Below are 26,798 nucleotides of genomic sequence, written 5' to 3'. Positions count from 1 at the left end.
GTATGAAATTATGAATATGATGTATATTTAGACTGTCTTTGCAAGTTGGTTTATCAATGGAATTGCTTGTCCTTTTTTTGCTTTCATAATAAAAACAATACACAAATAAACAACCACCAAAAAGTAAACTTTAAAAAGTCAATTGAAAAAAATCTTAACCTTTGAAAGGCTATTGAGCTAATCCCCATCAAGAAGTTGTTTAAATGATCCAAGGTTAAATTTATTGTAGACCCCACCGTCACTCTTTTCATGTCTGTAAGGGAGAAAGTAGACAATTTCTCAGAACCTGCCTAGGTGGATGTGAGTATGTTTTTTGAAGATACAAGACATGTTCTGACTTGGGTATGTGTTCATCATAGAAGATTTCCAGATAGTTGAACTGTGCCCAAGGAACTGAGAAGTTGGCCAATTGAGCTCGATATTGCTAATGTGATTCACTACTGAAAAAACACCCTGTACGTCCATGCTTTCAATTGGAGCCCATTGTAGTGTACATCTTGTTTCCACTCTAATCGCCAGCTGGCTGTTACCTGGATGGGGCTAGCAGCATAGCCTATGATCTGAATGAGCACAGTGAAATTGTGTAATCAAAGATTAAACACAACAACTTAGAATCCCTAGCAATGACGTACAGGTGACTGGGCGTTGATAAGAATTAGCACGCCTGTCACCTCATTTACTCCTGCCACTGCTGAAATCAAAATTAGAAACATCTGATAGCCTTGGCACTGTCAACACATCTAACCTATAAATAAAAATACAATCTAGGTCTATTGACTTTGTAAATATTTGTTGAGAAAGACTTCCATACAGTCCTGTTCTTTCACTCCATTGCTCCCTCGCTCTCTCCCTCCAGTCTGACATCATAGGATTTGTCACTCTATCCATCATTGATAAACCATAGTCTCATGTTTAATTCCTCATCACCATTATATTTGATCTCTTCTGAACAACTGCTAGAATCATTGTATCCACCTTTTCTTTTTCTCTTGGTTCTATAGTTCTCACTCTTTATGCTTGTAATATCTTCATTAACTCCACAGCTATTTATACCGAGTATCAGTTATTGAACATTAGTAATAAATGCCCTTATCTCTACCTTCCTGCTGCCAATGTGCCCAGCTTTCATTTGCCACTCACTCTAATCTTTTCACCCCCTCTATCTGTCTTATCTCCTGAAGAGAGTTTCCCACTCATTAGCCCAGTCAAAGTTCAACATCTCATGGCTAATGTCAGTATCTTTCAAAATATATAAAGGTATACAGCATTTAGACCATCACAAATCCATGAAAAAGATCACGTTTCTGTTTTTTAGTCAAGCAATGGTCCTTCTCCTGTAAGCTTTACCAAGATAGTTTTTCTATACACCTTCACTATTCACTGCCTCCGCGTTGCTAATGCCTTGTCAGTACATCTCTTGACCTCTCAGACTCTGTTACTCTTTCCAACTTTAAGGGAATATAAAAAATGCTTTTCCTCCAATGTAAGGGTTTTTTCTGACAATGACACTGATGTGAGGTCATGTCGCACTGCAAGCACCTTGCTCTTAAATCTTTTAATAATATTCTTACTGTTGTTTTCATGCAATGCACTATTACCACCTCCACCCACCACAGCCAAGGTCTGTCCTACCATGCTTCAATGTAAAAGTGGTGGCTTTCTATAGATGTTATGCACAGCATTCTCCTGTAGACATTAAATAAATAAATATTCACATTATTAAATGTATACAAATCGCAAAAATATTAAAAATCAGGAAAACATTGACTGTCCTACAGGATGGAACATTATAGTTACAGCACAGGGATAACTGTTTGGGAAATCATTCATAAAATGGAAATTTGTTGTTAATAGAATGTTTGTAAATTATTTCGGCTTCCTTTCTTCCTCATACCCTATAAGTTCCCAAGACAACGACTTGTACATTTATAGTTAAATGGTCTCACTAGATATATTGCAAAAGTATTGCATTCACTTCATCAAATTAAGCTTTGGCCAAAATAAAGGCATCATATTTTGTTCTTAGTGAAGTCGTGAATTCAGGTAATTTGTTTGCTGTCCACTTAGAATTGATAATTGCTCTATTGGGCACATTGATGTTTAGGTTTTGGTTGTAGGTTTCCCAGCATTATTGTTTAATTGTAACACAGTTCAGTCCTTTTTTAAAAAGGAGATTTTTCAGACTTAAGTCAGTTTTAAAACTGTCTTAAGCCATGTAAAAAGGGATTATTAACAAAGGGTTTGCTCTGGTTTAATAGAGTCTGATAAGTCTGGGAATTGTAAAGTAAAACAATCTTTAAATTAGGAAAGTCAGGAAAGGCAGCCTTTGCGAACAAGATCTTGATCCAGCATTACAACTGTCTTAAGTTTGGAAAAAGGGGGCCTGATGTATGAAATTTCCATTTCCAAAAAAGACTTTAACGAATGGAAAGGAATTTGTGAACTGACCTATGCACTAATTCCAAATGGTAATGGGTCCCAATATAACCTATCCTATCAATATTCATGAAGTAGGTCTCAACTACTATTGGATAACATCACAATGATGGTGGCGGACTGGGGTTAGCGACCTCCATTTCTGTGAACAGATTTAAATAATGTAAATTTCCCAGTTTTGTAAAGTTTCCTTTTTAAACAGTGATCGATTTCAAACAAATCAGTGTTTAAAAGGGATGCCCTAAAAACGCCCTTTCCAAACATTGATTCATTATGCTGTTCTAGACCCATTTTGCAAATTCAGCAACCTGTTACCAAATCGCAAAATGAAAAGTCATTTTGCTGTCGCAAAGTCTGTGATTTGTGAATTCCAGGGGTGGTGACCACAAAATGATTTTGAACATGAGGCCCTTTGTTTGTAAATTCCCCTTTTTGCATTCCTACTTTTGACCGAAAATAAATATATATGGGATTTGAGTTGTATGTATGTAAGGGAAAAATAAGCTTTTTGGAAAGGCTTTGGAGCTTTACAAGTAACACTGCAGTGGCCCATAGTCAGGTGGCTTCCTACGATGTACAGACCGTGGCCAAGCTAGTTCTTCCCTTTAGACATATAGTACAAGCAAACCAAGGGCAAATTTTACATTACCAAGTGCCATTATTCCATTCCACCGTTTGCATCTTCTGGATGACAGAAAGCACCTTTTTGGATTTTCTTGTGACAATGTCCATCAGAACTATCAACCATAAGTGGTGTACGTCTCCCAGCTCAAAGAAGGCTTGTGAAGGAATTGGGGCTTCCTCATGCACGAAATGGAAGTTTCAGGTGCCCAAGATTCTGGAGTTCAGAAGGAAACTGTTGGGAGATTGCAAACTGACTACTTTTAATGTAATCAGTGTTGGGACTGTTGTACAAAACACTGTGGTTATGTGTTATTGTTATTCTTTTCGCATTTTAAGAATGTAGAAATGCATTTATCATTTTGTATGTTTATTTTCAGACGCTATCTGGGTTTGTTTCCCCTTTATATTTTATATGAGACATTTCTTTCCAGATTTGCAAAATAATCAGATTATTACCCAAACAAATGTGCTGAAAAAAGTTCTTAATATTCATGTTTATTGCTTAAAAATGGGAATTGCTTAATACACATAATATTGTTCTAATAAAAAGAATAATTTTAAAAACATGTACAACTTTATTTTCATTGTGGAGCTGCATGCAAGCAAAAAACGTTTTCTTTGGCTGATTATACGTGATTCATAAATTGTGAACTATTCCATTCATGAAGATTTTCTGTCAGTAGGCTTGGCTTGTACTTACAAAGAGGCCGGATGCACAAAGCCATTTTTGGCCATAAACCTAGATTTATGGCTGAAAATGTATTGTGTAATGCCTGACAAAAGGATACAAACATATCCACAAGATACTAAGGCGCATATTTATACTTGTTTTGCGCCGAATTTGTGTTTTTTTTACTCAAATTCGGTGCAAAACCAACTCCATATTTATACTTTGGCGCTAAAAACGTCTAGCGCCAAATTTTTAGAGTTAAACTCATTTTTTGGACTCTCTGGCCTTAGAGCCATATTTATCCCTCCATGCTAAAATCATGCACTGGAGGGAGGAGGGGTCAAAAAATGGTGCAAAGCTTGCTTTGCACCATTTTGTAAAGCCTGGGTGAGGGCAGGTGTTAAGAGGCCTGTGGGCCTATTTCCATGGTGGAACACCATGGAATAAGCCCACAGGTGCCCTCCCCAGGCCCTCCCCAGGCTCCAGGTAAACTCCTAAAGACATTTTTCATTACTGTGAGTCCTGCACCTCACATAGGCCAACGTTGGGAATTCCTTATAATATCTTTAAGCTGTAATTCTTGATCTGAGAAGAGTAGCTGCCTCTTGTTTAGTACCATTGGAATGGTAATAATAAATCCTCTTTACTGGTAAAGTTGGATTTATTGTTACTATTTTAGAAACGCCACTTTTAGAAAGTGGACATTTTCGGCACTCTCTGCCCTGTGTGTCTATAGCCTATCTCCAGTACACATCTGGCTGGGGCTAGGTGACATTTAAACTTGTGCATTCCCTTCAGGCACCCATAACACAGGATACTCAGCTACATCTGCATTAATCTGCATACTGATGGACCTTCCTGGGGAGGAGGATGGGAAGGGCTCACACTTACATCTTAAAAAGTAGTGACCAGAGCCCACACAAAGGGGCTGATTACCCCCACTGATAGTCTTGAGCCAAGACTGAGCTGAAAGGGCAACCTATCCACTTCACAGAAACCCTTTGTAGTCCTACCCCACATGAAAGGCACTTTCTAATATAAGTACTAGGACTCTTGACCGACTAAGACAGAACACTACTTGACTAAGAAGAAAGGCTGCTGTGCCAGAAGGAATGCCACTTTGCTGTGCCTGACTATTTCCACGTACTGCTGCGCTGCCTGCTGGCCTTTGTCCTGCGATACGAACCTCAAACCAATTCCGGAGTGACCCAAAGGGCTTGGTAGCCAGCCCTCTGCTCTTTTCTGAGTTCTTAGAAATACAGAAGACCTCATCACAAGAAGACCTGACACTCTGCCTGCTGTCGCAGCACCACCTGAGTGTGAAGGAGTGAGTGCCTTGGGAGTGCGGTAGCAGAGACCTTCGGGGTTTAAGCACCAGCCCCTATTAAGCAGCAACAGTGTTTGGGGACTCCCTGCATCATCTTAAAAGAACACTTGGAACGCAACACACTTAATCGGGTGAGCTGTGCAGGTCCACGCTCATAATATGAGGCTTTGCGCGACACTCAATCCCCCAGCCCCATCTGCCAATGTGTAGCGTGACTGCCTAGCCAGTAATGCAGCCCCTGTGTGGGAGGCCCACTGACATCCCACAAACTGGAAACAAATACCTGCTGGTAGCCCGGTCATCCGCGAGGCACTGCAAGTTCTTGGCCGACTTGGCTTTCCTCGCCTGCACCCAGGTACTGTCATGGTCCTGGCCATCCTGCTTGTGACTTCAAGGGGGGGGGGGTGGGCCTGAGCGGTTCCTTATTGATTTTCCGGTGCTCCTCATGTCAAAGCTGATCTAATCAATAAGGAATCTGGATTGATAAATGAATTAAGAATTTATATGTTTTAAGTTAATGTGGTGAAAATAAGTGTTTGTGGAAAGAATGCCCACCAGAGTGGCCACCATTATGTGTGGGACATTAATAAATAAATAACATTAACTGTTATAATAATGTGCATAAGTAAATAAAATGTATTAGTAGACCCTATTGATGTATCATTGATATGTATTTGCTTAAATTACTAAATGTAGAGTAATTGTGAAAATTCTAGGCCTGAGCGACTAAGACTCATGCTAAGTTTCATGATATTAAATAAATGATTCAGAATTGTTTCCTGATGCATGGAGAGAAGTTTCACTGTTCATTGTTTCTTGTTCACATGAGGTTGACCAAACCAGTTGTAATGTTGCAATGTTAAGTTAGCTGATGTCCTAACTTTCTCATGAAAACTGCTTGCTGTAATGTCCTGTACTAGATGTTGATACTTTGTCATTTTCATGCGTGAGAGCTGAGGTTCCCAGGAGTTGACAATGGCCTTACTGGCAAGACATGTGAAGTGCAACAAAAGTTACTCGAAGAAAACTGGTGACATGTGAACGACTGCCTAGCTATATCACTGATTTAGGATCTAGGGTGAACATTCAATATTCTGTCCAATGGCAACATGGCAAATTATTGTGTAATTTTAGTTTATCCCTGACTTCACTTGACAGAAGCAGTCAATCAGAGAGCGAGAGAGAGAGTCAGAGAGTGTGTTGAGGCAAAGGGTGTTGAAGTGATAGTGTTAGTGTGTTACTGTGTGTGAGAGAGATTTAAATGTTGTTTCCTATATTGATATCCTAATGTGGTTCAGCTGATTTAGAGCCCTCCGTGGCTGTGCCAGTCACTTTCATTCTCCCCGACTGTGAATGCTGTCCAGCTGATGAAGAAGTATCACCTTGCTGATCCCTTAAGGAGAGGTATAATGAAATGAAATGTCTTTTTGTTATAGTTTTGTCCCTTTTTCTTCTAGATACCAACCGCTATATTTTTGGTTAGAGCCATAGCTAGAAAGTTTCCAAATTAACTTTTGTCTGTATTTTTCTTTTTGTATGAAGTCCCGTCATGCCATTTGAATTTGAGGGTTAGTTAGAAAGTCCATTGTCCCACAAATGTTATTAACAAAGGATTGATTTGAATTATCTGTGAATGTCTAAATGTATGTTATTTCTTTAAATCAGTTACTATTGATATTGACCTGTTTGATTACTCTCAATTAAGTTGACGTTTTTCCGTCGTTTTGGTCAACTTGTGTTATTCATTTATGTGTATCAATTGGCTTTGAGATTGCTTTACATGACTTTAGCATTGTTGATATAGGGAAATAAACATTTTGGCCCATATTTATACTTTTTGACGCCAGCTAACGCCATTCCAAAGCACCATGCGGGCGCCGTATTTATTGGATGACGTTAGCCGGCGCTGCGGACTGGTGTGCGTCAAAAAAAATGACTCACACCAGGCAGTGCCGGCGTAGGGGAAAATGGAGCTTGGGCGTCAAAAAATGGGGCAAGTCAGGTCTGAGGCAAAATTTTTGCCTCAACCCGATTTGCGCCATTTTTTTCGACGCCCAACCCCCATTGAAATGACTCCTGTCTTAGCAAAGACAGGAGTCATGCCCCCTTGCCCAATGGCCATGCCCAGGTGACTTATGTCCCCTGGGCATGGTCATTGGGCATAGTGGCATGTAGGGGGGCACAAATCAGGCCCCCCTATGCCACAAAAAAAATACGAAAAAAATACCTACCTGAACTTACCTTTCTTTCCCTGGGATGGGTCCCTCCATCCTTGGGTGTCCTCCTGGGGTGGTCAAGGGTGGCAGGGGGTGTCCCTTGGGGCATGGGAGGGCACCTCTGGGCTCCTTCCGAGCCCACAGGTCCCTTAACGCCTGCCCTGACCCAGGCGTTAAAAAACGGCGCCCATCAGGCTGGGCGTTGTTTTTTAAGGCCTGCCCCCTCCTGTGCGTCAAAATGACGTCACAGTATAAATATGGGGCACAGGCCTTAAAGTCATTTTTTGGAAGGGAACACCTACCATGCATATAATTAACGCAAGGCTGGTTCCCCCTTCCCAAAAATGGCGCACATGGTGGAACTTTGATGCCCACTGCGTCGGACGTCAAAGTATAAATATGGGGCAGGGTTTGCGCCGATTGTGCGTCAAAAATTTTGATGCACATTCGGCGCAAACAGAGTATAAATATGCCCCTTTAACTTTTACTAAAAGGTGTGGTCATTCATGGTCAAATGGGCCATGGTGTGTGAAGGTTACTGACTCAAAATTGACAAATGTTTCATAAAGATTGATTGTTAAGCGGGTTATTTGTGTGTGTTGTGTCCATGATAGATCACTCTCAACTGAGTCCAAAGGTACATCGAACTTCTAACGAGTCCCCTTAAAAATAAAATAAAAAAAGGATAAATAGAGCCAGACTTGCTCACACTCGCCAGTGGGGGAATGATACCACATTTCACCTAGTAACCCCCCCAGCTAGGCTCGACTTGAATCCCCAGACATGTACCAGCTTGGATAATAATAATTCACTGTGCATCTCCAATTACCATAAAGGCCCTAGTACGAGCCCTGCACACTCGGAGATACTGGTTAATTCCTTTATGTGCATCGATATTTAACCACTGCGTGCACTCATCACAGACTTGTATGCCTTGCCTTGCGCTTAATATTATTTTCACCAGATCGATTTTAATGTATAACTCCTAAACTATTTATTGGATTTTTGTTGTTTCCTAAATCAAAAGTCACTATTTTCCTAACCTTGTGTGGAGTCTTTTTGTGGTGTTTTACTGTGTTGCTTTGAGAGTGTTACACAAATACTTTACACATTACCTCTGATGATAAGCCTGCCTGCTCTGCGCCAATCTACCAAAGGGTGAGCACAGGTTATCTTTATCGTGCAACTTTCTTGCCCTGACTAGAGTGGTGGGCTCTGCCTGGCTTAGGTGTATTCACTAGCCGACCAGAAATCCCATTTTTATCAATGATCCAATCCCAGATGGCTGCTACAGAGATGGTCCCATCCCCAACACTCATATTTGAATGGGATTTTTTTATAATATAGCAAACTATATTGAAACTCCACCAATTTTGAAAATGCCCAATGACCGATCCACACATGACACATCGCCTTCAATTCTGAAATGACTTGCAGATATCTCTGGGGTCACAATTGGATACAATGATGGATTAATGGTTGGCTAAAACCTGCTTACATGTTTAGAGATACCTTGAAACATCTCCCAAAGCAGCATACACATACATGTCAAATGCATTTCCACTCATGTACTGGCTGCTATTTCAACAACCACTTGCAAAGCCAGTCTGACTTTAATATGGTTATTCATACGAACACAAGCCTACACTAATGACATTTGCATGTCATAGAATATTAAAGCAAGAACTTTCAGATTTACCAGTGATTGTTTCAATGAGTTGTAGCCACATGGCAACCAAACCTTAACTTCCAATAATAGTTATTGCACCATTATGTAAAGAGGACATGTGAGTATAATGTACTGGACTTCGTTTGACTGTCAGCAGCACCAGCTGAAAGCACAAAGGCACTTGAGGTTTCAAATCAAACTCTCAGCATTTGAGACAGCTTTCAGTGAATATATATTTATGTGAAATAATCTGTCTATCACATGAAAGGGACTTGAAGCTGCGTGAACAGTTTAATTGATTCTAACAATTCTCTAAGATTTCTACCGCCCTCTCTCACCTTTACTACTTTAAAAATACATTGTAAATGCCCCTCTCCATAACTAAAAGGAAAAAATGAACATTCTGTGAAAGACACGAAACCACAAAGAAGCACAAACTTGGCCGAGTAAAAATACTGGACTGAAAACGCGTGTGTGCTGTCTAACGGGGAATATAAACATTGCCGCGGACGTTTCAAAAGGCTGTGTCTAAACATTTATAGTTGAGGGGAAAAGCTCGGTGAGGGAGAACAGTAGACAAGGAAGAAACATGGCCGAGCACCGATAAAAGGGGAAAATATAACGCCAGAGTAACATAATAAACCCATACGTCAACATGATATGAAACACAAGGGGCATCATTTATATATTTCACAATCCATCCGGAAGCCAGGACTCTCTCTGTTAATCACGGTCCCTCACAATAACAACAAGCCATTTAGGCTAGTTTACACCATGCTTAAAAACCCTCTGGCTGATAAAGTTATCAGGTGATGAACAGGACCGCCGGAAGCGTTTGTGGTGAAGGGAGGGCAGCTGCGCTAATAGGGAACATCACTGGGAACTGACAGTAGATGTAGACACCGAGATGATTACAGCTTTCCTTTTGACATCCATTGCTGCACCACAAGGGAACCTGTCAAGCTTTCTGCAGAAGTCTCTAATTTAAAAAAATGTTCCCAGCAGCCCACATATATTGTATTATATTTCATCTACCATGGCAAAGCTTCACAGGAGTAGTTATGTAGCATTTTTCTTCATCTTTTGTAAGAACAATTTGTGCTGTGGTGTTTAGAGGTTTTCCAAACATTTTTCACGCCACATTTTTGCAACAACTGGATCTGGATGTGGCTTCTTACATGCTTTTCACTTTACTCTCATAAGTCCAGGTTCAGACTAATCGTGAAGGTTGTGTTTGGAGCAGTGAATATCACAGCTTCTGAAGTCTCCAGTAAGTTAGAAAGAGGAGGATACTCTATATAAAAATGTGCCAATTTATTTTTCAGTATTATAGAGCGTGGACAGGGCTTTGAGGTGTTAGAGTGAATTATAAGCAAAAATATAGCCACATGTTTAAAACAAGTAGAAACATTATCATTACAGAGTACTGGAATCATATGGCCATATATGAACAAGTAATTGATAACTGTAAGGGAAAAAGAGAGTGATAACCATTGCTGTAAAACCAAAGATGTGAGTTAGTGTATTCGCTGCAAACAGCACAACATGGAATAGAGCAAGGCACTCATTGGTCACTGATAAGCACATATTGCAAAAATTTGAATGTTTGTCTGTACTTCACAAGTGTAATGACTACAGATATACGTATTTGCATCTGCAAACTAACGCACTACCCTGCTCATGGCTTACAATGACTAAGCAAGCTTTCTGACATCAGGTAGTTCATGCTCAACCTGTACTGTGATGTGAGCCACTATAAAACACTACACACCTATGTGGCTTCGGAAGGGTAAACTCCTTAGGCATGAATGGACCAACACATTCACACTCAGTGAGAATGACTCACTGCATGCAGTTCCTACAGGCATCTGCCAGAGGACAAACATCAACATTACACTCAAGGGTCTGGCATGATGGGTACAGAATGTGTCTTCCTTGTGCATGTGTGGGCATGTGACCTACGAAATGCAGACGCATGCCACTTCAGGGGCGGGTTTCTGTGTTATGTACCTGTACCACAGAACGCTCCTTTGGACATATGTATCTATCCTACAGAGATGACATCTAACAAATAAAGGCATGCATTGTACAGTTTCTGCTTTGTGACCAAGCTACTGAGTCACATATCATGGCCTCCCAGGAATCAGCACACAGTTTGCACTGTGGGACTGTCATTTATGCAATTCGCCTGTGCATGACAAATATGACCTGTGTGAAAGTGACAATCGAGCTGTGGGAGTAAGGGACCTGTCATGAGTCTAAGACACACATTGGCAATGATACTAAAGGCACATATGGACTAGATTAATTATTTACATCTGAACCCATTCCTAATCTAGTCAAAGGAATGAGGCATTCAGAGCAGGTTTTGCTACCAGAGCATCACATTGGCCACATGACAGGATCTGCTGGGGTACAGGGAGTGGGCACAGTGCCACATTTGCATAGCCACAGGGACTCTACTACAGCCTAGACTTGGTCCCATACTGGGGGATACATTTGGCAGGCCCTGGCCTCTGCAGGCTGAGCAGACAGAACCTACATGACACTCCATTCCCATCACTTCCATGCATGACAGTACATCATGTAGCCAACAGCAATTTGTCATGTGGTGTGTGTGGCAATCTGAAAGGCACAGTGACACGTGATATGCCTTCCCCACAACAGTTTAGCAAGGGCAGATGAGGTTTAAAAGATTCATGGCAGTATACACATTGCTGACATGACTCCCCACTGACTCATGCTGTCATGCACATACATGTTGTCTCACATTTACAACAAGCATGAGGAAAGATATGCCAGTGAATGGCAGTAATGTCTCCACTCCTAGTCATGTGCACACAACACAAGGAGGGTCCAGCACCTCAAAAACCTCACACAACACAATGTGACTGAACTTAACATATGGCACTGGCCACCTATACCTACACATTGTCCATTCTATTGATGCCACACAGACTGCAACAACAGGCACACAAGTAGCCTAACTGGCACACATGGGCACATTCTGGCCTGTGAGGAAAGAGAGGATGGTGAAGTAAAGAGAAAATTGTGCACATGAGGTACTTACCTTCTCTTCTGGTGAGCCATAGAGATGTCCATACAGGGGTGGTACCTCAGTCACCAGCCTCTCCATCTCCTCTGGTGAGAAGGCAGGGGCCCTATCACCTGCTGGATGTGTCATGATTGCTCCCAGATGTGGCACACAGCAGCTCAGGCCGTGGAGGTGTTGCTGGCAGCAGTGTAAGGAGTCAAGTGAGAACTGAAGAACATGGTGGTTACGTCAGCCACGTACGTGAATGTCAGCAGGCACAGTCATTGGGCAGAGACCACCATTGGCAACAACGTTAGCATATGGTTGTGTTCACCACAGTTGCAACTGCCTATTGCCATGACGTCTTCTGCCGATGGTCACAGGCAGTTCCTAAAGTCCCCAGGCGATTTTGGCAGCCTGAAATGCTGCATTGCTCTTTAGAAACTGTGTCACACCTGCAAAAAATGTTTTTTTACCCCAAAAATATGCTCATCATTTCTTGTCATGTAGGTCCTACTACTCAAAGACCATTGTAGTATGTTGCAGGGCACCAATGACATTTAACAGCTGGGCACAGTCCACCACCGCCAATGGTCATTTTGATGGTCGGGATATCGATTCACATTTCAAGGGGCAATTGTGTTTCACATCTTTGAGTTTTGTCCTTATACATGTTGTTGACATGTGTGGAAAACCATAGGGGTCACATGTGACCCTTGTGTTATTTGCAGCCGTGATGTTTACTGGTTGCCATGTCTATCCATTCAGAAATGCCTTGTCACATGATATCATTGACATGCATCATGTATGTTGCTGTGGACACACTGACTAATTTTAAAAATCATGTATTGTCCTGCATAGGTACACAGGGAGAGGGAAGATGCAGCAACCTCCTTTCTACCATCCACTGCCAGACCTTCAGACCATGGAGCAACACCACATAATAACATATTACTGCTTGGATAGGCAAACATAAGTGGACTTATGTCATCAGTTGGAGTCAGATCTGATGCTAGCCATTAATAATCCAACAAGCTTACAACCCATTGCACAAGTCATGTCAATATTGCACACAGGGTCCTTCCAACATACAGTGGCCTTATCTGCTGGTATGTCCCAACCTATGTTCAGTCTGGTGTTGAAGGATGTCCTCTCAGCAGTGTTGAAACACCTTGACAGCTATATATGGTTTCCCGGACATGAGGATTTAGCCCATGTGAAGGCTGACTTTCATGGTTTTGCATGCATCCTACATGTGGTGGGGGCCATTGATGGCACACATGTTGACTTGGTCCCACCGCAGGCCGATGAACAAGTATATCACAATAGAAAGAACTTCCATTCCAACAACGTGCAAGTTGTCTGTTTGGCGGATCTCTACATTTCACATCTGTGCCCATTATCCGGGTTCAGCCTACGGATCCTTTTTATTGCAGAACTGCACCATATCCGAGCTGATGTCATAACTGTATCCAGAGAGGTCCTTGCTGGTTGGTAAGTCACATCTGCCTTGTTTGTGTGTGTGCAATGCCGGGTGCTACAATCATGAAGTGAGTGACTTGTTGCACAAATGTCCCATTACTTAACAGGAGACTCCGCATATCCAAACCCTCCTTGGTTGTTGACGCCACTAATGAATTCAACTACACCAGGCGAGGTCCGCTTCAATGAGGCCCATGGAAGAACAAAGTGGGTGGCGGAGTGGGCTTTTGTGCTCCTGAAGCCCAGAGTTATGTGTGTTGACCGGACTGGGGGAGCCGTCCTCTACTCACCCGGAAAAGTGTGTCAGATCACTGTGGCATGCTGCATGCTCCATAACATTGCCCTGTGGAGGAACATCCCTTACACCCCAAAGAAGGGGGAGCCTGCAGTGCCACTGGATGAGAATCCTGAAATGCCAAGTGTGGGCGACAGTGGTGAAGATGAAGGAGCTGACTTGTGGGAAGATCTCATCAACAACTACTTTTCATGAGTGTGAGTTTGTAATTTGATGTAATGACTGTGACTGTACAATGAACTGTATTTGTGAGAATGTGTGGAGTTGAGTATTTTAGCAATAACTAGGGAGCTGATACTCTGCATTATTCAGCCAAAGGCTGCTTGAAGAGTTAGCCTTTGACATATCCACACCTTAATGATGTTGCTTTGTTTGTGTCAATTTCATTGCAATATAATTATATTTCCAGTAGCTTGCTATGTGATTTGTGTTAAAGGCATGTTTTCAAGCCTATACCCCTTGTTTTGTCTTTGTACAGATACCTTCACCTCTTCACTATGACTTCCCCATGTGGGCATTTCAGAGGTGTGGCACTGGCAGGTGTCTGATGCTGTTCTGACATAAAAAGTGGACATGTGTTGTTCCAGATCACAGATTTAGGGTGTATGAGACCTGTGTCAAGGCTGCTTGCACTGTGTTTGGTTGGAAGGTCAGAAGTGCATATTGGTCTTGTTTTGTGTGCTGTGTTGGGCCGATTGCTTCATGTGTGTCATCATGTGGGCATGAAACATGTAGTCATTGATTGCAAGCAAGTTATTCACCCTTCACATTGGTGAAACACTATTCTTGTATGACCTGTACATAACTGTAGATGTGCTTTATCATTGCTGGCCACAGTTCTTGTGTTTGGACTTACTGAAACATTGCCTCCTGGGAGTTTTTCCATACTCTCCATACTACAGACTAGACAAATGGTCTCCTCCTAGGTGAGTAAACTTAAACTGAGAGTTCATAAATAGATTTGGGCAAGTGAACATTGTTTTTGTAGCTGGAGTTAGAGGGCCTCATTACGACCCTGGCGGCTGGCGGTAAGCTGGCGGTAACACCACCAACAGGCTGGCGGTGTTACTCCAGCTATTATGACCAGGGCGCAATAGCCACGGCCATACCGCCGGCCCCTCCACTATACTGCCAGGCCTTTGCCTGGTGGTCATAATCCCCAGGGCAGCGGTGCAAGCACCGCTGCCCTGGGTATTATGAGTCCCCGACCACCAGCCTGGCCATGGCGGAAAACACCACCATGGAAAGGCTGGTGGTAAGGGGGACTTGGGGTGCTCCTGGGGGCCCTGCACTGCCCATGCACTTGGCATGGGCAGTGCAGGGCCCCCCGGCATAGCGTTGTTGCGCATTTCACTGCCCGAATTTCAGGCAGTGAAATGCGCCACGGATGTTACTGTACCTGCTGCACATCAGCATTGCCGCTGGCTCTATTACGAGCCGGCAGCAATGTTGATGTGACTTTTCCGCTGGGCCAGCGGACGGTAACACTGTTACTGTCCGCTGGCCCATCGGAAAAGTCATAATAGGGAGCCAGAAATACCGCCTGCACTGGCGGTATTCTGTCTCCTGCAGCCTCGGCAGTCTTTTTAGAAGACCGCCGAGGTTGTAATGAGAGCCACAGTGCCTATTGGGTTTAGCATTCCGGTCACTCCCTCTACTTCCCACTACCAGTGGAAAAGTAATAGTAGGGGGCCAGAAATACCACCTGCACTGGCGGCATTCTGTCTCCTGCAGCCTCTGCAGTCTTTTTAAAAGACCGCCAAGGTTGTAATGAGGGCCACAGTGCCTATTGGGCTTAGCATTCCGGTCACTCGCTATACTTCCCACTACTATTTAAATGTTATCCTCCCGGATGAGTAATTTTCATTTGAGAGTTAAGACACAGGGTTATTTGGGCTTGAGAACACTGGGCATGTATTTGGAGTTGGACAGACAGAGCTTTCTGGAATTAGCAATCATGTCACTCCCAACTACTTCATACATTTGATAAATGTCATCCCCACAGGTGAATACACTTCATTTGTGAGTTTAGAAAGAATGGCATTTAGAAACTGCACACCAGACTGGTGCTTTGAGTTAGTGATACAGTGCCTCCTGGACTTACTAGTCATATATCTTCCTGTACTACATACACTATACAAATATAATCTTCCCAGGTGAGTAGCCATCAATTGAGAGCTAAGACAAGAGAACACAGTTCTGGTGAGTGTAGTGACTGTAAAACTGGCAAAAGGTGAGCTGTGAGCATGCATGGCATGGCATTTTGGTGACATTTGTAGTGTTGTTACTTACCAGACTCCACTCCCCCAGGTATTCCTGTCAAGCCCTCAGGATGCAGGATGGCCAACACCCTCTCTTCCCAGGGAAAGAGATGTAATGGGGCACTGGGAGGGCCACCACCAGCCTTCTTGGCCTGCAGCTGGTGCATGAGACCAGATAATGTACTTTTCCTATGAGGTTGTTCCACCTCTCACTAATGTCCTCCCTTATGGGCAGGGTGGTGCCTACAGCATTGACTCTGTCGACGATCTTGTCCCACATTTCCATTTTCCTACTGAGAGCAGTATGCTGGTCTTGTGCTTCAAACAATTGTGGCTCTACTTTTATTATCTCATCCACCATGACACTCAACTCATCTTCTGAGAAAGGGATTTTTTAAATGTGCTAGGGTGACAGTGACTTACTAAAGGGGGAAGTGCAAAAGGGTGTGACTGGACAAAAGTGTGTGCAGAGTATTGTATGGGACGGTGAAAGAAGGAGTGCCTTATATTTGTGTTGTGTGTAAAAAATGTGCTCTGGCTTCTGTGTGCTGCAGTGTAAATGCAAAGGCTTGTGGTTTGCGAAGGTGTGTTTTATAGTGTCCTTTACAGGTTTGTCTAGTGTGGCAATGTGTGTCAGCTGTGCTGTTTGCAAATGTATCCAATGTGCATTTGTGTAATACTTTGGTGACCGTGGACAGCAGTGGTTCAGCCCGCCATTGGCTCAACACCATGGGGGTCTGCCATGGCCACTGTGGGCTTTTAATATGGTCAGTGGTTAGTCGCGATGCTGTCAGCTCTGGAGGTCAGACCGGCTATTGCCAGGCCTCTGCACCGCTGCTGGCCTGACTTTTATGGTTGGATGTCCTACCTGTATGACTTGTAATAGGGCAGTCTGAAAGACCGCCAGCATGACAGTCTTTTTAGGACCGCCAACATGACAGTCTTTTTAGGACAGCCAACATGGCATTCTTGGGGTCCGACCGCCAAACTCGTAATGAGGCCCTTAATGGTGAAATACCTAATACATTAATGAAAATATATAAAAGAACTAAAATATATCAGAGAAAGTTGAAAGTACAATCAAATTAAATGGAAAAAGGTTCTGGGGCTTATTTAAAGTTTGGCTGACAGGAACCCCATCTTAAATGCAGCAGTTGTCCTGTCCACCACATTTCAAGTGCATTATACTCTTTGGCATTTGTAATTGTCAAGATGGGATATGTGCTATGATTTGATAGAGTATTGTGTCCATCAAGCTCTAAGGAAGGCCCTTTATTCTGTAAAAAGAGACTATGAAGCACATTCAAAATTTGGTTTGTGGCCTGGTATCCACCACGGTGGCAGAGGCCATTAACTTTGTCCTTCTGGCAGCTTGACATATTTAGAGAACTCTGCCTGCCTTGCTCCTCTGAAGACAGTAACATGTGCTGAGTGGCTACCATGTTTCAGGCTTTCCCTGTTGGTCCTGTACAGAAAAGTAATATATCAAACCATCTTCTAAACAGGGTGGGCAGTCTGATGTAGTTACACCCATGGCTCCAAGCCCATAGGGCCATCAGTGTAACCATTGTGCCAGCAGAAGCATGACAGTCTGCCTAACTATATGCATAGTGGGTGTACTGTCAGTTTGGCAGCCAGCCATGTTTGTGACAGAATACACAGTAACTCAATTCCCAATAAATAGGACATTAGTTTGGCTGTCTGCTTTCTATATTGGGCAGCATACACTGTGTCTTTGTGGGTATTGCTCCATGCCATGTTTTTTCCTATATCTATTTCTGTACTGTATTTCCTTATTTTCTTCTTTCCCTTGCTGTAAGCATAATTTTGTCTGTCTTATCTCATCACTCTACCCTATTAGTCCACCTCCCTATTTATATACCTCTCAAAATTTTACTATAAAATAGCTTCCTCATTGTCCTCTTTTCTCTTACTTTTTCTGTTCCTTCTCTTTCAAATGTTTCTCTTCCTCGTTGTTGCATTTCAAATGTTTCCACTCTAACCGCTTTTTCCCCTCATCTACTTCTTGATGACTTACTTCAGTTTTCATTTTTTTTCACCTTTCATTCTTTATGTAATTGTTCATTAGCACATTGGGTGTCATTTGCAAATACTTATTTTTTCACTCACATTCACCACCTTGATCACTTGTGAAAGACAACTCTGCAATCCTTGCAGTATGTTTCCATGCTTTCATCATGTTGGAATTTTAACTAACTCTCCTTTTGTCTCAAAGGGCACTTTGGAGAAGGTAAAGTAGTACTCCAGTTGTACTACTCCACATATAGTAAAATACAATTCACAAACCTATGACCTGAGAGCTCCACCTCTCCTATCTTTTCTGTACAGAGATCTCTGCCCCAGTGGCAGAGATCACCACACACAAAAATATAGGATTTAGTGATACATGTGGGAGGGGCAAGGTGTGCAAATGGACAATAATTACAACAAAATAGGTAGGCTTAAGGGACATTTAAGGGGTGATTTAAAGAGGAACAAGCTAATGCCTAAAACATAACAATAGAAAACAATAGAAGAGTGAACAACTGTTAGTCACAAAATACACATCTAATTCTACTAGTGCTGAACAGTGACAAAGCAGGCTTGAATGTACTCAGACTAGCCTTTGAGTATGTCATGCACCGGAAATGGCCAACCAATTGTACTGTAATAGACTCCCATGGAAAATATTGGAGATTGGCTACAACACTAACACCCTGTAGGAAATAATATACTTACATTCAAAATACATTGCATTACATTTTAAGTAGGTTTAAAACACCAGAACATTATTCTAATTAAGTAAAAAAATAAATTATACCCAACTTTGGTACCGATTAAATAAAAACAAAAATGTTAGTGAGGGTGGGTGTTTTTAAGTATTACTGAAAAAAGAATGTTTAACAATTAAACATATTTAAAATAATGTACAGTTTATCACAAAGTTAATTTTAGAAGATGGAGTGTTGAGTTTATTTCTTGGAGTACTCCCAGGTTAGCACTATTTGTTTAACATTATTTATTATGTTTAATGTAGAATGAATACAGTTCCTCCAAACATCAAATTACCCCAGCCCACCAGTGAGGTTTCATATGATGGTTCTTACATTTAAGTTTATTTGAGCATAGGCCTTACACAAATTGCTTTAAGTTGGCAAAATCTTACAAATTTCACGGTTTGTAAATTTGACAAATATGTGTGTCATTTCTGAAGCAGGCAGTTCCAATTGATTTTGCACAGTTTTCACAAAATTTTGAAAAAACGTTTTTAAAGTTTTTATGGCCCTTTTATGGGTGATAGAAAAGTGCTAATATGCAGCCTCAGTTTATGTTGGAGCTTTTTGAGCTAAGAGCAGTTGCCAATTTTTAGTTGAGTGAGTGACTGAGGGTGATTTTGCGAGTATGACTACAAAATAGATGCCTTGATCTGAATATTTGAGTTTCAGTCCATGAGGTGAAACATAATTTTGCTGATTGGATATTTGAGCAGGTGGTAATAAGTTATGAAGCACTGTGCAACCTCATAAACGACTGCCCTATTGAGCTGCAGCAGAATGTAGCTGGTTTATACATTTCTGCCTGAAACTGCTGGCTTTAAATGTGGATGAGTAACCTCTAAACTGGGCAGGAAGAAATTACATAACCAACACTAAACTGAAGCAAGCGTTGCACCTACAGGCAAGGGCAAAGGCCATTACGTAATAGGATTGTCAAAGTAATTCCCAGATTTATTAGCATCTATGGGTTTCACAGGACAAGACACTGGAATAAGGCAAAAGAGACTCTGGAGCACTGTCCCCTTTCACGGAAGGCAAATACAGGATGCTGAGCATGGACTCCTGAGGCCATGTTACAAAAAAGTGCCCCAGTGACTCTATGGGCATGTGCACTTTCCTCTTGCAACTCCCGGGCATTTTGGTAGCATGGAAGGGACCACAGATGCTGGTGCAACCATTTCTATTATATGGACCTTTCGTATGTGCTCAATCTCGAGTAGGTGCTCCATCATTCACATGGCATGACCCTCTGCAACTAAGGAAATACTTTGTCTTAGCATCAAGACACAATAAAGACACACATGCAAAGTCAAATAGGATACATCAGAAGATCACAAAACATGGTAAATACCTTTGACATCAGGAGGCTTCATTATTGACAACAGAGTAGAAAAATGCATTCTGCAACCACAGATTAAAAGGTCCTCCTGCTTATATATGAGCACTTACTGAAGTGAATACAAAGCTCTAAAGCTCCCATGCCACTGGGCTGGTACATTCACTAGAGGTGACAATCTGCATTATCACTTTCGCTGTTGTCAGACGGTACAGAAATCCAGTGGATTATGGACATGTTAAAAATCCTTGGGTAAGAGCAAGGCTGAGATATTTTGGTTCTTTGCACAGTGCGGTATATGCGAAGTGGAATGTCTGTCATCGATTTTGGTGCTGAAGGTTGTTTAAAGGTTGTGATATTTGGCTGGGGACACAGCCGCGTTCATACTGAAGTCCATGTGCTCATGTCCGCATTCCCCCAATCTCAGTGCCTAAATCTTATGATGGAACCTCCATGCATTGTGTTCACATGTTAGTGTCTCGGGGTAATTTCGACAGCGTTAGAATAGCAAGGTCACTTTCACCAAATCAGTACTTCTCTATCAGTGTCCCAATGGCAAAGGCAGTGTCAGTATCCCTGCATCTGTGTTACCCAGTCCTGGAATTCTCAGCTTGGTTTTGACAATGTACCTGTGTTAGTGTTCCTGTATAAACATTTCAATTTTGGTATCATGGGATTAGTGTGTCAGGATCCAAGTGGCTCCCTGTCAGTGCCTGTGTCAGTGCCTCAGTGACTATGTATTAACGTGAGTGCCTTTGTGTCTCAATTCCAGTGTCCCTGTGTGAAAACCACAGCTGCAGTATTCTCCCATGTCAGTGGATGTGTCACGTGCAGTTGTGATTGTCTGCCTTTCAGTTAAGGTGACTATCTTCCTCTAGGTCATTAAGACCCTGTTTCCAAATCAGTATCTTTTGTATGACAAACTAATGCATTCTGGATGTTGTTGTCCTGGTTTGCATCAAGTGGACTAAGTACATTAACACACCAGAAAATAATGATTAGTAAGTGAAAAGTTGTTGCCTGGAGACAGTAACAATAATGACCTGGAGGGAGGTCGTCCATCTAGCTTTAATGTCTGTGTCAGTGTCACAGAGAGTGGCCTATGCCAGAGTTCAGACCACAGTGTCCTTGCATTCCTGTCCAACTGTCAGTGGCCAATCTCAGGCCCATGTTTATACTTTTTTTGCGCCACATTTGCGTCATTTATTGACGCAAAAGCGGTGCTAAATTACAAAATACAATTGTATTTTGTAAGTTTGCACCGCTTTTGCGCCAAAAAGTGATGCAAATGCGGCGCAAAAAAAGTGTAAATATGGGCCTCAGTGTCTCGTATACATTCAGGTTTTCATTGTTGACATTGTGCTTTCTTGCATATCATGGGTTGTGCCAACCCAAGGATACTTAAGACCACTGTTGGTGAATGAAAGGAAAAGGGTGTGATGAATGGAAAGGAGAGCACGAAATGACAAAGACAAGAAGATTAGAAATTAGAAATTTGTTTGGACAATACAATGCGAAAAAAAGGCTGTGATTGACATTTTTGCTTAAAAGAAGGATAGATTAACTTAAAAAGGGACAGCAGCAAAGTCATTACATACTATTAATTAATGCACCTAACACACTTTGCAACATTGCTATTATCTACCTTATTCAAGATTAAGAGAGGTTCATTAGACATTAGGAAGCAAGTCATAACGATTCATATCATTAACAACAAAATGATAAGGAATACTGTATAAACAATAACAAATTAATTATCATGAAAATGAAAGATTATCAGAGAGCGTAAAGAGAAAGAAAGGAGAAAAATGAAAGGGAAAGGAGAAGGATGGAAAGGAAAAAAGGTAACTTGCATAGCATATAAACAAACTATAAATATGGAAATACTGTTGATATAGTAAAAATCCAATATAGAGTACACATTATAGACTTAAAATCAATATGTTAAACATCATTATAGGAGTGGTCAAGGAGGCTTAGTAACTTCTTGGAGAAGGGTGATAGTTTAGTGAAATTGCCGCCAATGAATCTATATAATTTGTGACCAGTAACCAAAGAGTGTCTGTGTAAGGCCAAGGTGAAGATTTGAACATATTTTCTATCCACGAAATAGCAGACACGTCTTTTATGGTTTTGGTCATTTGTTGAAAAGCAACAGTAATTAACAGATCAATATTATTTACAGGGTAGAGAGAAGAGTTCAACTCTTCTAACAAATTGGACGGAATATAAGAAAAGGGTACATTGATATGAAACATATCATTAAGTTGAGACAATACTTTTAACCAAAACTGTTGAGTGTGAGGACATGTGAAGAGAATATGGAAAAAGTCAGCTGAAGAAGCATTACATGACCAACAATCAGAGCTTATCCCACAAAGATATTGACTATGAGACATTAAAATATGTTTCCCGTAGGAATTCAGTTGAAGTTTTAACAGGACACAGAGAATGCATAAATAACTCTGTATACATAAACAACTGAGAAAGAGGATAAAATAAGATGGGTAAGATGTGATTGTGTTCTTTCAGAAGTGGCAGTAGAGGAGATAGACAATAAAAGTCATGAAATAATTTCTGCAAGTTGTAGATATTTCAAAGCAAAGGAATTCGGTAGGTGTAAGGAAATGCCTCCTTGGCATGGTTACCCCCTAACTTTCTGCCTTTGCTGATGCTAAGTTATGACTTGAAAGTGTGCTAGGACCCTCCTAACCAGGCCCCAGCACCAGTGTTCTTTCCCTAAACTGTACCTTTGTATCCACAATTGGCACAACCCTGGCACTCAGGTAAGTCCCTTGTAATTGGTACCCCTGGTACCAAGGGCCCTGATGCCAGGGAAGGTCTCTAAGAGCTGCAGCATGTCTTATGCCACCCTAGGGACCCCTCACTCAGCACATGCACACTGCCTCACAGCTTGTGTGTGCTGATGGGGAGAAAATGACTAAGACGACATGGCACTCCCCTCAGAGTGCCATGCCAACCTCACACTGCCTGTGGCATAGGTAAGTCACTCCTCTAGTAGGCCTTACAGCCCTAAGGCAGGGTACACTATACCACAGGTGAGGGCATATGTGCATGAGCACTATGCCCCTACAGTGTCTAAGTAAAACCTTAGACATTGTAATTCAGGGTAGCCATAAGAGTATATGGTCTGGGAGTTTGTCAAACACGAACTCCACAGTTCCATAATGGCTACACTGAAAACTGGGAAGTTTGGTATCAAACTTCTCAGCACAATAAATGCACACTGATGCCGGTGTGCAATTTATTGTAAAATACACCCAGAGGGCATCTTAGAGATGCCCCCTGAAAACATACTCGACTTCTAGTGTAGGCTGACCAGGTCCTGCCAGCCTGCACACACCAGACATGTTGCTGGCCACATGGGGAGAGTGCCTTTGTCACTCTGTGTCCAGGATCAAAGGCTGTACTGGGTGGTGGTGCTTCTCACCTCCCCCTGCAGGAACTGTAACACCTGGCGGTGAGCCTCAAAAGCTCGCCCCTTTGGTACAGCGCCCCAGGGCATCCCAGCTAGTGGAGATGCCCGCCCCTCCGGCCACTGCCCCCACTTTTGGCGGCAAGGCTGGAGGAGATAAACAAGGGGGAGTCACCCACCAGTCAGGACAGCCCCTAAGGTGTCCTGGGCTGAGGTGACCCCTGCTGTGAGAAATCCTTCATCTTGAGTTTGGTGGATTCCCCCAATAGGATTAGGGATGTGCCCCCCTCCCCACAGGAAGGATGCACAAAGAGGGTGTAGCCACCCTCAAGGACAGTAGCCATTGGCTACTGCCCTCCCAGACCTAAACACACCCCTAAATTCAGTATTTAGGGGCTCCCCAGATCCCAGGAAATCAGATTCCTGCAACCTGAAGAAAGAAGAAGGACTGCTGACCTACAAGCCTGCAGAGAAGGAGGAAGACGACAACTGCTTTTGCCCCAGCCATACCGGCCTGTCTCCAACTTCGAAAACCTGCTCCAGCAACGCATCCGACAGGGACCAGCGACCTCTGAAGCCTCAGTGGACTGCCCTGGACTACAGGACCAAGAACCTCCCGTGAACAGCGGCCCTGTTCAAAACAAGCTACTTCTTTGCCACAAAGAAGCAACTTTCAAAGACTTCACGTTTCCCACCGGAAGCGTGAGACTCTACACTCTGCACCTGACGCCCCCGGCTCGACCTGCAGAAAACCAACACTTCAGGGAGGACTCCCCGATGACTGCGAGCCCGTGAGTAACCAGAGATGACCCCCTGACCCCCCACAGCGGCGCCTGCAGAGAGAATCCAGAGGCTCCCCCTGACCGCAACTGCCTGTAACAAGGGACCGGACACCTGGAACCAACGCTGCACCCGCAGCCCCCAGGACCTGAAGGAACTGAACTTCAGTGCAAGAGTGACCCCCAGGCAACCCTCTGCCTAGCCCAGGTGGTGGCTGTCCCGAGAAGCCCCCTCTGTGCCTGCCTGCAATGCTAGAGTGACCCCCGGGTCTCTCCATTGTTTTCAACCTAAAACCCTACGCCTGCTTTGCTCACTGCACCCGGCCGCCCCTGTGCCGCTGAGGGTGTACTTTGTGTGCCTTCTCGTGTCCCCCCCGGTGCTCTACAAAACCCCCCTGGTCTGCCCCCGAGGACGCAAGTACTTACCTGCTGGCAGACTGGAACCGGAGCACCACTGTTCCCTATAGGCGCCTATGTGTTTTGGGCAGCTCTTTGACCTCTGCACCTGACCGGCCCTGAGCTGCTGGTGTGGTAACTTTGGGGTTGCCTTGAACCCCCAACAGTGGGCTGCCTATGCCCCAAACTTGAGAATTGTATGTGTTTTACTTACCTCCAAAACTAACCTTTACTTACCTCCCCCAGGAACTGTTGATTTTTGCAGTGTGTCCACTTTGAAAATAGCTTATTGCCATTTTTACAAAGACTGTATGTGATATTGCTTTCATTCAAAGTTCCTAAAATATCTAAGTGAAGTACGTTACATTTAAAGTATTAACTGTAAATCTCGAACCTGTGGTTCTTAAAATAAACTAAGAAAACATATTTTTCACTATAAAAACCTATTGGCCTGGAGTAAGTATTTGAGTATGTGTTCCTCATTTATTGCCTGCGTGTGTACAACAAATGCTTAACACTACCCTCTGATAAGCCTACTGCTCGACCACACTACCACAAAATAGAGCATTAGAATTATCTACTTTTGCCACTATCTTACCTCTTAGGGGAACCCTTGGACTCTGTGCACACTATTTCCTACTTTGAAATAGTATATACAGAGACAACTTCCTACATTGGTGGCAGCTGTGGGATCTAAGACTTTGCATTTGCTGGACTACTCAGCCAATACCTGATCACACGACTAAATTCCAAAAATTGTCATTAGAAACTGATTTTTGAAATTTGAGCTATTTTTCTAAATTTTATAAAGTCCTGTTAGGGCCTTCTGTAAGTCCCTGTTAGCATTTCTTTTAGAGTTTAACAGTTTTGAAAAAGTTTGGATTAAGTTCTAGAGATAGTTGTAGATTCTTAAAAAGTATCCCAACTTTTAGAGAAATAATGTCTAGCACAGAAGAGATGGTGGTGGAACTCAACCTCACCCTTACCTGCATCTTAGGATGTCAGAGTTAAGGACTCTCTGTAAAATAAAAAATATAAAAACTGGATCAAACCCTACCAAAGTACAGCTCCAGGACCTTTTGGCAGAGTTTGCTAGAGACCACCCCTCTGAAGACAACCTTACAGAGGGGGAAACTAGTGACCTGGAGGATAATTTCCTCCCTCCTGTCCTAGTTAGGGAGACCAGGGTCCCTCAAACCCTGAATCCACAAGTGATAGTCAGAGATGCTGCTTCTTCCACAGGGGAGTCCAGCAACTCCGGAAGCATTGAGGGCAGCCTCAATGAAGATGACCTCCTGTTAGCCTGGGTGGCCAAAAGATTTGCTTTGGAGAGACAGCTCCTAGCCATAGAGAGGGAAAGACAAAAGATGGGTTAAGCTCCCATCAATGGTGGCAGCAACATAAATAGGGTCAGAGAGAATATTGACATGCTAAAAATCTCCAAAGGGATTGTAACAAAATATGAAGACGGTGATGACATCACCAAATGGTTCACAGCTTTTGAGAGGGCTTGTGCAACCAGAAAAGTAAACAGATCTCACTGGGGTGTTCTCCTTTGGGAAATGTTCACTGGAAAGTGTAGGGATAGTGTAGGAAAGTACCATCTTGCCTGGCATGTTACCCCCATATTTCACTGTATATATGTTGTTTTAGTTGTATGTGTCACTGGGACCCTGCCAGCCAGGGCCCCAGTGCTCATAAGTGTGCCCGGTATGTGTTACCTGTGTTATGACTAACTGTCTCACTGAGGCTCTGCTATCCAGAACCTCAGTGGTTATGCTCTCTCATTTTCTTTCCAAATTGTCACTAACAGGCTAGTGACCAATTTCACCAATTTACATTGGCATACTGGAACACCCTTATAATTCCCTAGTATATGGTACTAAGGTACCCAGGGTATTGGGGTTCCAGGAGATCCCTATGGCCTGCAGCATTTCTTGTGCCACCCATAGGGAGATCTGACAATTCTTACACAGGTCTGCCAGTGCAGCCTGAGTGAAATAACGTCCACGTTATTTCACAGCCATTTACCACTGCACTTAAGTAACTTATAAGTAACC

Source organism: Pleurodeles waltl, chromosome 1_2, assembly GCF_031143425.1.
Source record: "Pleurodeles waltl isolate 20211129_DDA chromosome 1_2, aPleWal1.hap1.20221129, whole genome shotgun sequence".
Classification (NCBI taxonomy): Eukaryota; Metazoa; Chordata; class Amphibia; order Caudata; family Salamandridae; genus Pleurodeles; species Pleurodeles waltl.
The sequence above is the reverse complement of the archived record's forward strand: the minus strand, read 5'-3'. Positions refer to the sequence as shown.